The following is an 8,624-nucleotide window of genomic DNA, read 5'->3' as shown; positions in this document are numbered from 1 at the left end:
AGCCGTGGTAAACTCGTATCATTTTTTAAAGAAAGGTAAAAAATAGCAAGTATTCAATCTCCTTTCTATTTGCAGGTGTTGCCAAAAAGTGCTGGTTATTATCCCCCAAAGTCCATTTCTCCCTTCTTCCTCAGCTGCAGAGCTCCTTATATTAACTAGGCACAGGGATGCCCAGAATAAGATCACCTTGTTCAGCCTCTCTTGCAACTAAAGTCTGGCCAATGAGATATCAGAGGAAGGAGCATGTGCAACTTCTGAAAAGTAGCCTAGAAATATGGGTTGTGGCAGATACCGGCCAGCAGTATCCATCTCTGCTGCAGATGCTCATCAAAACATGAGAAAAACATACACAGAGACAACCAGGTCCTGTGGGGAAGTAGGAACGGAATGGCCACTCTAGTGGGGAGCGCCGTATCCAACCCCAAGCAGATTTTTATTGAGAATACAGACTTAGTTTGTGGATTCACAGTCTCACAGAAAAGATCAAGAGAAGTAGGTGATTTACAAAGGTGCAGACAGAACCCCCGCTGTGATACTGGGCAGAGTTTGGGGTTTTATCATTACAGGGCTCAAAGGGCAGTTTTGGTTTCCTGTCTGTGCCTTCAAATTCTAATAACACCCTCCAGCAAACAGATCTCACAGGATCTTGCATATTCTATGTCCCATGCCTGATTACCCTGGGGGTTGGCTGTTTCTGGTCTGGGCTGCACTGCCCCTGCTATTACCGCAGGCCTGAGTTAACAGAGAAGACAAAGGCAGCCAGGAGACTTGGATTTTTCACATCTAAGAACAAGGACTCAGGCTTTGACAAAGCCAAGGGGGTAAGGGTTGATGTCCATCACCCCTTCATTTCCACAGCCCCGAGTCTCTTCCCAGAAGCCTCCACATGATCATGCCTGTCTTAGGCAATTCCCTCCGTAGGAAATCTTACCCGTCATTGGCTAACTGATCAAGCTTAGGAGGTCAGGCACAAAACAGGCAGTGTTCATGCCAGGGAAATAAGTTTTGTCTCCTTGTGGCTCCTGGTCTGGAGGTCTCTCACTCAGGCTAAGTCATGGGGGATTATAGTTTCCTGAGACCAGGCAGGGAAGTCCTCAATAATGGGTCACATCCCTTGTGCAGTTTCCTCCTTTGGGTTATTTCCATCTTTCTGTCTGGAATATGAGGTGACATGGCAAACACACAAGCTAGAAGGAACTGGAGGACCTGGTGGTTGTGCAGTCCACATCACTGGACTCCCTACCTCCAGACTTTATTTATGTGACATAGAAATAAAGTTTTTATCTTGTTTAACCCTTGTTACCTATGGTTTTATGTGTGTGTCTCACATTTAGCCAGACCTAACCCTAACTGATAATGAGGGTAGAGTGGGAAGGATTTCTCTACAACATAGACTTCTGATGAAATGCCTGTGCACTGCCTCCTGGCTAAATAAAATCTTTCTTCCTATTCCCTGTGCCAAGTCATGGGCCTAGGATCAGATCTGCCATACAGATACCCCACTCAGAACTTTGCATATGTGGAAATTGATATGAAGACAAAGGACACTGAAGAGTCCTGTACAACAGCCACATGGTGTCCTGTGCAATGAGCACTGATTTCCTGTTTACAATGTGGTTCCTTGCCCTTGCTGGTGTGGCTCAGTGGATTGAGTGCCAGCCTGAGAAATAAAGGGTTGCCAGTTTGATTACCAGTCAGGGCACATGCCTGAGTTGCAGGCCAGGTCCCCAGTAGGGGGCGTGTGAGAGGCAACCACACATTGATGTTTCGCTCCCTCTCCTTCTTCCTCCCTTCCCCTGTGTCCAAAAATAAATAAAATCTTAAAATAAAATAAATAAAATGTAGTTCCTTTACTTGGGGTGGTGAACACACAATATGCAGATGATGTATTATAGAACTGTATACCAGAAACCTATATAATTTTATTAACCAATGTCACCCCAATAATTTCAATAAAAAAGAAAAAATGGTTCTTGAACTTCCACCTTGTCTAGGTCAAAGGCTGCTGCAATGTCCTGGGAAGGTGGTATTATTTTCTTTTTTTAGGAAAGAAGAGACATAGGCATACGCTTGGGCAAAGGAGAGAGAGAGTGAAGAAGGAAAAGAAAAAAATGAGAGTAGTTGATGAAGCAAAGTTTCAGAGAAGCCTGGCAGGTAATTGAATTAGAATATGAAACTTTCCTACTTGACCTCTTCCCCTCTCTAAATAATACTTAAGCCCACAGGGGTGTCCAACCTGCAGCCCACAGGCTGCATATGTCCCAGGATGGCTGTGAACGTGGTCTAACACAAAACCGTAAATTAACCTAAAACATTATGAGATTTTTTTGTGATTAAACATCACCATATATTTAATGTGTGGCCCAACACAATTCTTCTTCCAGTGTAGTCCAGAGATGCCAAAAGTTTGGATACCCTTGATAGTGTCTGTTTCATAAGACTATCCATAGGCATTGCTAACTATAAGGTACAAGGCAACATTTTAGCTCTCCTGGCACCAGGGTCTGGAACCCATGTGAAAGACCAGTTTCTGGTTAGGACAGGCATACCTACAATGTGTTGGGATCTGTGGCAGGCAGAATAAGCCCCCCTCCCACTACCATTGTTATAGAAAAGACGACTCAGATGGCCTTGGAGTTTTCGAAGTGGGTTTATTCACGCATGCAGACCCAGAGGAGATAAAAAATCCAAATTCTGGGCAATGAGCTCAAGCTGGAGTTTCCTTTATATGCTTGTTACAAGGCAAAAAAGGAGGGGGGAACAACTGCTAAAAGCAAGCATACAGAAGCAGAAGCGAAGGTAAGTGTTTTGGCCTTGAGACAACTGCTTATCGGGGGAAGGCTGCTGTCTGGGGACAGCTGCTGGTCAGCTCCTACCTAACAATGGCTACTGTTCAGCTATGTCCTGTCACAATCCCCCCTTTGATGCTATAAGGTGTTTTTATCCCTTTAGCATCACTATATACCTGGCTATATGGCTGAGGTCCTTGGGAGGGTTGCAGCTGCTGATACTGGTGTTGGTACCGCTGGAGGGCTAGCACTTTGGTGGCTGCCCTATGAGTCACTGTGGCCCCAGGTGCTGGACCAAGGTCTGGAGGATGCAGGGTCCCATATGCCTGACACCTCCGGGTCTGGTATCCTATGATCCTGGATATCACTCCAGTCCAGTATACCTTCCCTCTCCAAGTGCAGAGGGATTGCTGTGGCTGAATGCAACCCAATGGCATGTCAGTGGAGGAGCTGAAAGCTGACCTTGGGAGATAGTAAGAGACCATTCTACCAATGAGCATAATCCTATCCCCGGGGGTATTACATTTGCAGGCTGGGACTGAGACAGGGGACGCATTTGTTGAGCGAAGCATACAATAAACCCAAATGCAGAGACCAAACAGAGATAAACTATTCCTAGGGTGATCTGCTCTGCGGGATTCCATTCTGCAGGCATCACAGTCACTAGTCCAATTCCCAATGCTCCTGCGAAGGTGCCAATTAAAGTCAGGTACCCTGCGGAACAATGGTCCATTCCTTGGTGTCTTCTTTACTGGTTGGCATCCTCTGGTGCCTCAGTGTGGGTATTCTAGGTGCAGGCCTAGTCCTCAGGTCCTCGGGATCTGCTGCTGTTTTGGCCCAGCTGTAGTGGATCCAAGGGGTGACTCCTGCCACCTAGGCAATGCTAGCGGCAGCAAGTCTGTCCAGGGCAGTCCTGTTTCCTGGTAGAATTTAGCTAAGGTTCCATTTTCTGTCCACGCCCCTGATCATACTGTGAGTACTTCCGACAAGCCTGGTTGCTGAGCGCTGCACTGGGTGACGTACCAGAACCCCGAGGAAGCTTGTAGGCTGCTGGGGCAAGTGAACCCCATGGAACACCATGAAGGGCCATAACAGAGGACTGTGCAGACAGCTGTGGGGGCACTTCAGATACACAGCGTGTGCCCTCTGCAACTCGACATGAAGAGTAGGAGTGTGTTCAGGATATGCTTCTGGTGATCTTTCCTTAATTCAGCCAGGTGCTTCAGCAGCGTGTGTGTTCCCTCCCAACACTGTTCCTGGGATGGGCCACCAGGAGGAGGTTGTCCATGTACTGCAGAATTGTCAGGTCCAGCCCCCCTTTAGTGAGGGGCTTCAGGTCTCCTGCTAGGGCTTCCCCAAATAAGGTTGAGGAGTTCTTAAACCCCTGGGGCAGTTTAGCCCAGGTCAACTGAGTCTTGACCGCTGTGTGTGGATCTTTCCATTCAAAGGCAAAAATGGGTTGGCTAGAAGGTGCCACAGGAATACAGGAGAAAGCATCCTTCAGATCAAGGCAGGTAAACCACGTTGCTGTTGGGGGAAGCTGGCTCAGGAGGGTGTACGGGTTCGGGACAACCAGTGGAGGGTGACGGCTGCTTCGTTGACAGCCTGCAGATCCTGGATGGGCCAGTACCCCTCCTGTCCAGCTACCATCATGGGTCTGGGCAGGTGTGGCCCCATGTTATGGAGCCAATCTTCTCTGAGCTCCCACACAGGCACTGTAACTCGGGGGACCTGCCTCCCAGTCACATCTTGGGCTAGGGGAGTCTTTCTTTATCTCCCTGGCCCAGAGCATGGCCACAGCTATTCAGCATACCGAAGTGACCAGCCGAAGGCTATAGGTATGTCAAATGACTATGCCATGGATTCGCTGTAAAGCTGTTGCTGTACAAAACAGCCCTGCATGTTCTTGCTCTGTGTGTCTGTTTTCCAACTCACACCTGTGGGGGAGGGGTGAAGACATCTTAAAATCTCCTGGGTGCCTTGAGTTCTGGACCCCATTTTAAATGCCCATTTGGGGTCCCCTCTCTTGGCTGCACCCTGCAACAATCTCTCATTTCAGATATACACCCACTTTAAATTCCTTTAAAGGACAATGGATGAAGGTCTTATCTTCTTGTAACTACTTCCGGCTGGAAATGGACATTGTCCTACCTACCTGTGGGTCAGGGGTGCCCTGAAGGGTTGGGGGGTGCAGCACGGAGGGAGTCCTTCCTGTAAGGGGAAGGACCTTACAGAATCCTGGTCAGTTGGCTGTCACCAGAAAGTCGCAGGCTTGGTGTCTAAAGACTGGCATTACTGGGCCGTTGGCATCCTGGTCATATTCTGGAGATGACAGATTTGGAAAGAGTTGGAAGACACAATTATATTCTAACCACTCAATGACAAAGGCAGGAACTTAAGTAAAGAATGGTTTCTCAGGAGGAAGGTGTACAAGGCACGCTACACCTATCCGAAACTCTTGTGGCCCACTATACTTCACTTGGGCTGAGGGGAATATATTAGGATGTCCCTCCTTTCAGATATCTGGGCCCTTTCTGCCCAAGCCATCAAGACAGAAAAGGGAAAATCAGTTCTAAAGTGAAGCCCACAGATTGCCCGAACTGCTCATCAACCCAACCACTTAGTTCAGCCAAACCATTGAGTTTCAGGGGGGCGATGATGAAGAATGGGCTCCTTAAGTGAGGCCTATATTATAACCAATCACTCAGGTAATGAAGTCACAGGCATACGTCCTATGAAAACAGAACACACAGGTTAATTCACACAATAGTCTCCAAACCAGTCTCTGTGCCTGTGAGACTGTCTTTTGGGAAGACATTCAGTTGCAAGGTCCTTCCTGCAATGACATTTAGCAATGGCAATTTGACAGGTTCTCCATACCTGTAAATTGTATATCTTTGATGATATTACAAAGCCAGTTTCAACTTTCAAACAAAAAGATGCTTTCAAGACAGTTAGCTGCGTCATTCTCGTGTCCTATACTGAGCATTGTGATTTTCCTTGAACCACAATTTTTCTCCTTAAGATCACCCTCACTGTTATTAAAGGGACTACTTTGAGTCCCACTTTTCATTTTGACTGTTCATTTGCATAAACTCACCAAGAGAAGCCTGGATTACTTATGATCTTTAATTCTGCTTTGCTGGAACTCACACAGGCAGCCTTTAGAGTGACTTCTCAGTCCGCCTGCCCTTGGGGCACAGAAGCAGAGCCACACATCTGCCATCTGGCTTCACCTGGACCAGTTGTGTCGCTCCAATCCTTGAGGCTTCCATTGTGCCTACAGGTTCCTTTTTGGCCATCTTTCAGGAAAGCAACCTTCATTCCTTCCCTAGAAAGACTGCCATGAACTGCACAACCAACCAAAGTACCAGTTCTCGTGGGTTTACACTAGCTTCGCAAGTCAATCCCCGTTCCTCAGGGCTTTCTGGTGATGACCAGAACCCAGACATGCCTCCTTCAGACATGACATTCCAGTCAAAGTCTTGGTTAACAAAACTACTATTAGCAACTGGTCTAATAGGTTTTATGCAAAGAAGCCTTATGTCTTCACTCACTCCTTCAGAATGCCAAATTCTGGAGGGATCAGGTAGGGAGAAAAATACAAAGCCTGAAGGAAAATCTTTCCCTTCTGATATCCACCGGGCTTCTCAAAACCTTCACTTCCAGACATTCTGCAACACTCACAAGCCCTCTATTCGTTCTTTCATACAGCTTCTGATATCCACCAAGATTGCATCTCCATGCCTTATACCTTCTGTTATTAACTAACACCATGTAATTCCTTCCTAAAATTTTTACTTTTCCATTTATTTTTGCAGTTTCCCACAGACCTTCTTCATTTATATATAGTATATTTTTTATTTACTTTCCTACAGAGTGTGAAGTTTCAACCTTCTCTGGAATCCTCAATTTCCTTTTTAGAGCAGATACAGAGCAAAATCCAAAACACAGACTTCCAGAACAATACACAGGTAGGGGCATTCTCTTGCACCAATGCGTCCATTGGTGCCTCGCAGAGACATGCTCCTTCAGGCCCGGTCTTTTGGCAAAGATATGCTGCTTTGCCTCTGGCTGAAGCACTCATCAGCCCCAAATGACCCTTCCTGGGTCCCAAGTGGCAAAGGCATTCTCCCCAACTGGTTACAGGTGACCTTTCCTAGGTCTTACAGTGACCTCAAACAGGTCTTTAAGTACAGAGGGTTTCTGATCAGAAACAACACCAATGTTAGAAATTTGTACTTTTCCCACAAAACCAGAAAACAAATAGTTGAGGTTTCCTTTAGTCCAGGTTTAAAACTTTACATTCTTTATACATAATTTTACTCATTCAGATTTAACCATCATTCTCTTTTAATCCTGGTTCCTTTCCCACACTGGGAAGGACTATACTTAAACTCAGCATGTGGCAGCCAAAAGTCCCTGGCACTGCAGGTACCTTCCACTAAAATTCCCTAGATTTGCAGGGACATCCTGCAGTTTTCTGAAGCTCAGACCCTGCAAACACCCTATAGATCAGATGTTCACCCTTGGACCTCAGTTCATGTCCTTCAGAACCAGAGCCATTCTTATCAGATCCAGTTACACAGAGAACCAGACTGATGTGGTGCCCACACAGCAGCAACACACAGCCTATAATCTGAAGAGAGCCCTTAGCCTGGCACCTTGTCCAGTTCCAAGATGGGGGGGCTCTCACGAGACCCATCATCCAAGATGACGACAACCATGCACGCTCTACCCTCCATGGTGGGGCACTCATGTGGTTTGTCCTCCATTTTACCAAAAATGGTGGCGCACCCACAAGGCTTGCTGTCCAATCTCCAACATGCATGCAATCTAGTACTGTGGCAGGCCCCGCTCTCCACGATGATGAATTCTCCCGATCGGCGCTGACAGACAAGGGAAGGGACTCTCAGGTCGCCTGCCTGGTCTCTCCCCTCTCGGGGTACTTAGGTCTGTCTTAGCTAAGGCTGCCCGTGTAGAATTCAGGTTAAACTCCCAGCCGTTATGCCCTATTACATACCAAGGAACCACAGGTTAGGGCTTACTCACACTCTGCGGGCTTCCACCCATGGAGGAACAAACACAGTCATTCACACAAACACACTGAGTTTATTATGTTCGCACCTACCAGAACTGTGGGAGCCCTGCCTGGGCCTTCCAGCCTGAGGGGTGATCAGTCCCTCCTTCCACTCAAAGAGTGGGCCTGGTTTTTGGGCTCCTGGTCCCTGCGGGGCACTTACCAGATTCTAGATTGGCACCTTCCCAGATACCACCAGTTTGTACCCCACCAGCCTGGGTCAAAGAGCAGTCCAGGAGCCGAGCCTGCGGAGCCCAGGATGTCCAGGACCCAAAATCACCCGGGAGCACGCACCTCCTTATCACTGCCGGGCCCCACCAGGTGCCCCAAGGCCGCCTTCACGATTGGCAACAGCCTGCTCGTGTGAGTCGCTTCCCTGTCAGGGAACCAACTGTCCGTCTTTTACGGAAAAGACGACTCCGACGGCCTTGGAGTTTTCGAAGTGGGGTTTATTCACGCATGCGGACCCAGAAGAGCTAAAAAATCCAAATTCTGGGCAATGAGCTCAAGCTGGAGTTTCCTTTATATGCTTGTTACAAGGCAAAAAGGGAGGGGGGAACAACTGCTAAAAGCAAGCATACAGAAGCAGAAGCGAAGGTTAGTGTTTTGGCCTTGAGACAACTGCTTATCGGGGGAAGGCTGCTGTCTGGGGACAGCTGCTGGTCAGCTCCTACCTAACAATGGCTACTGTTCAGCTATGTCCGGTCACACCATCACAATGACGCCCACATTCTAACCCTCAGAAACTGTAAATT

The sequence above is a fragment of the Phyllostomus discolor genome, chromosome 4 (assembly GCF_004126475.2).
Source record: "Phyllostomus discolor isolate MPI-MPIP mPhyDis1 chromosome 4, mPhyDis1.pri.v3, whole genome shotgun sequence".
Classification (NCBI taxonomy): Eukaryota; Metazoa; Chordata; class Mammalia; order Chiroptera; family Phyllostomidae; genus Phyllostomus; species Phyllostomus discolor.
The sequence above is the reverse complement of the archived record's forward strand: the minus strand, read 5'-3'. Positions refer to the sequence as shown.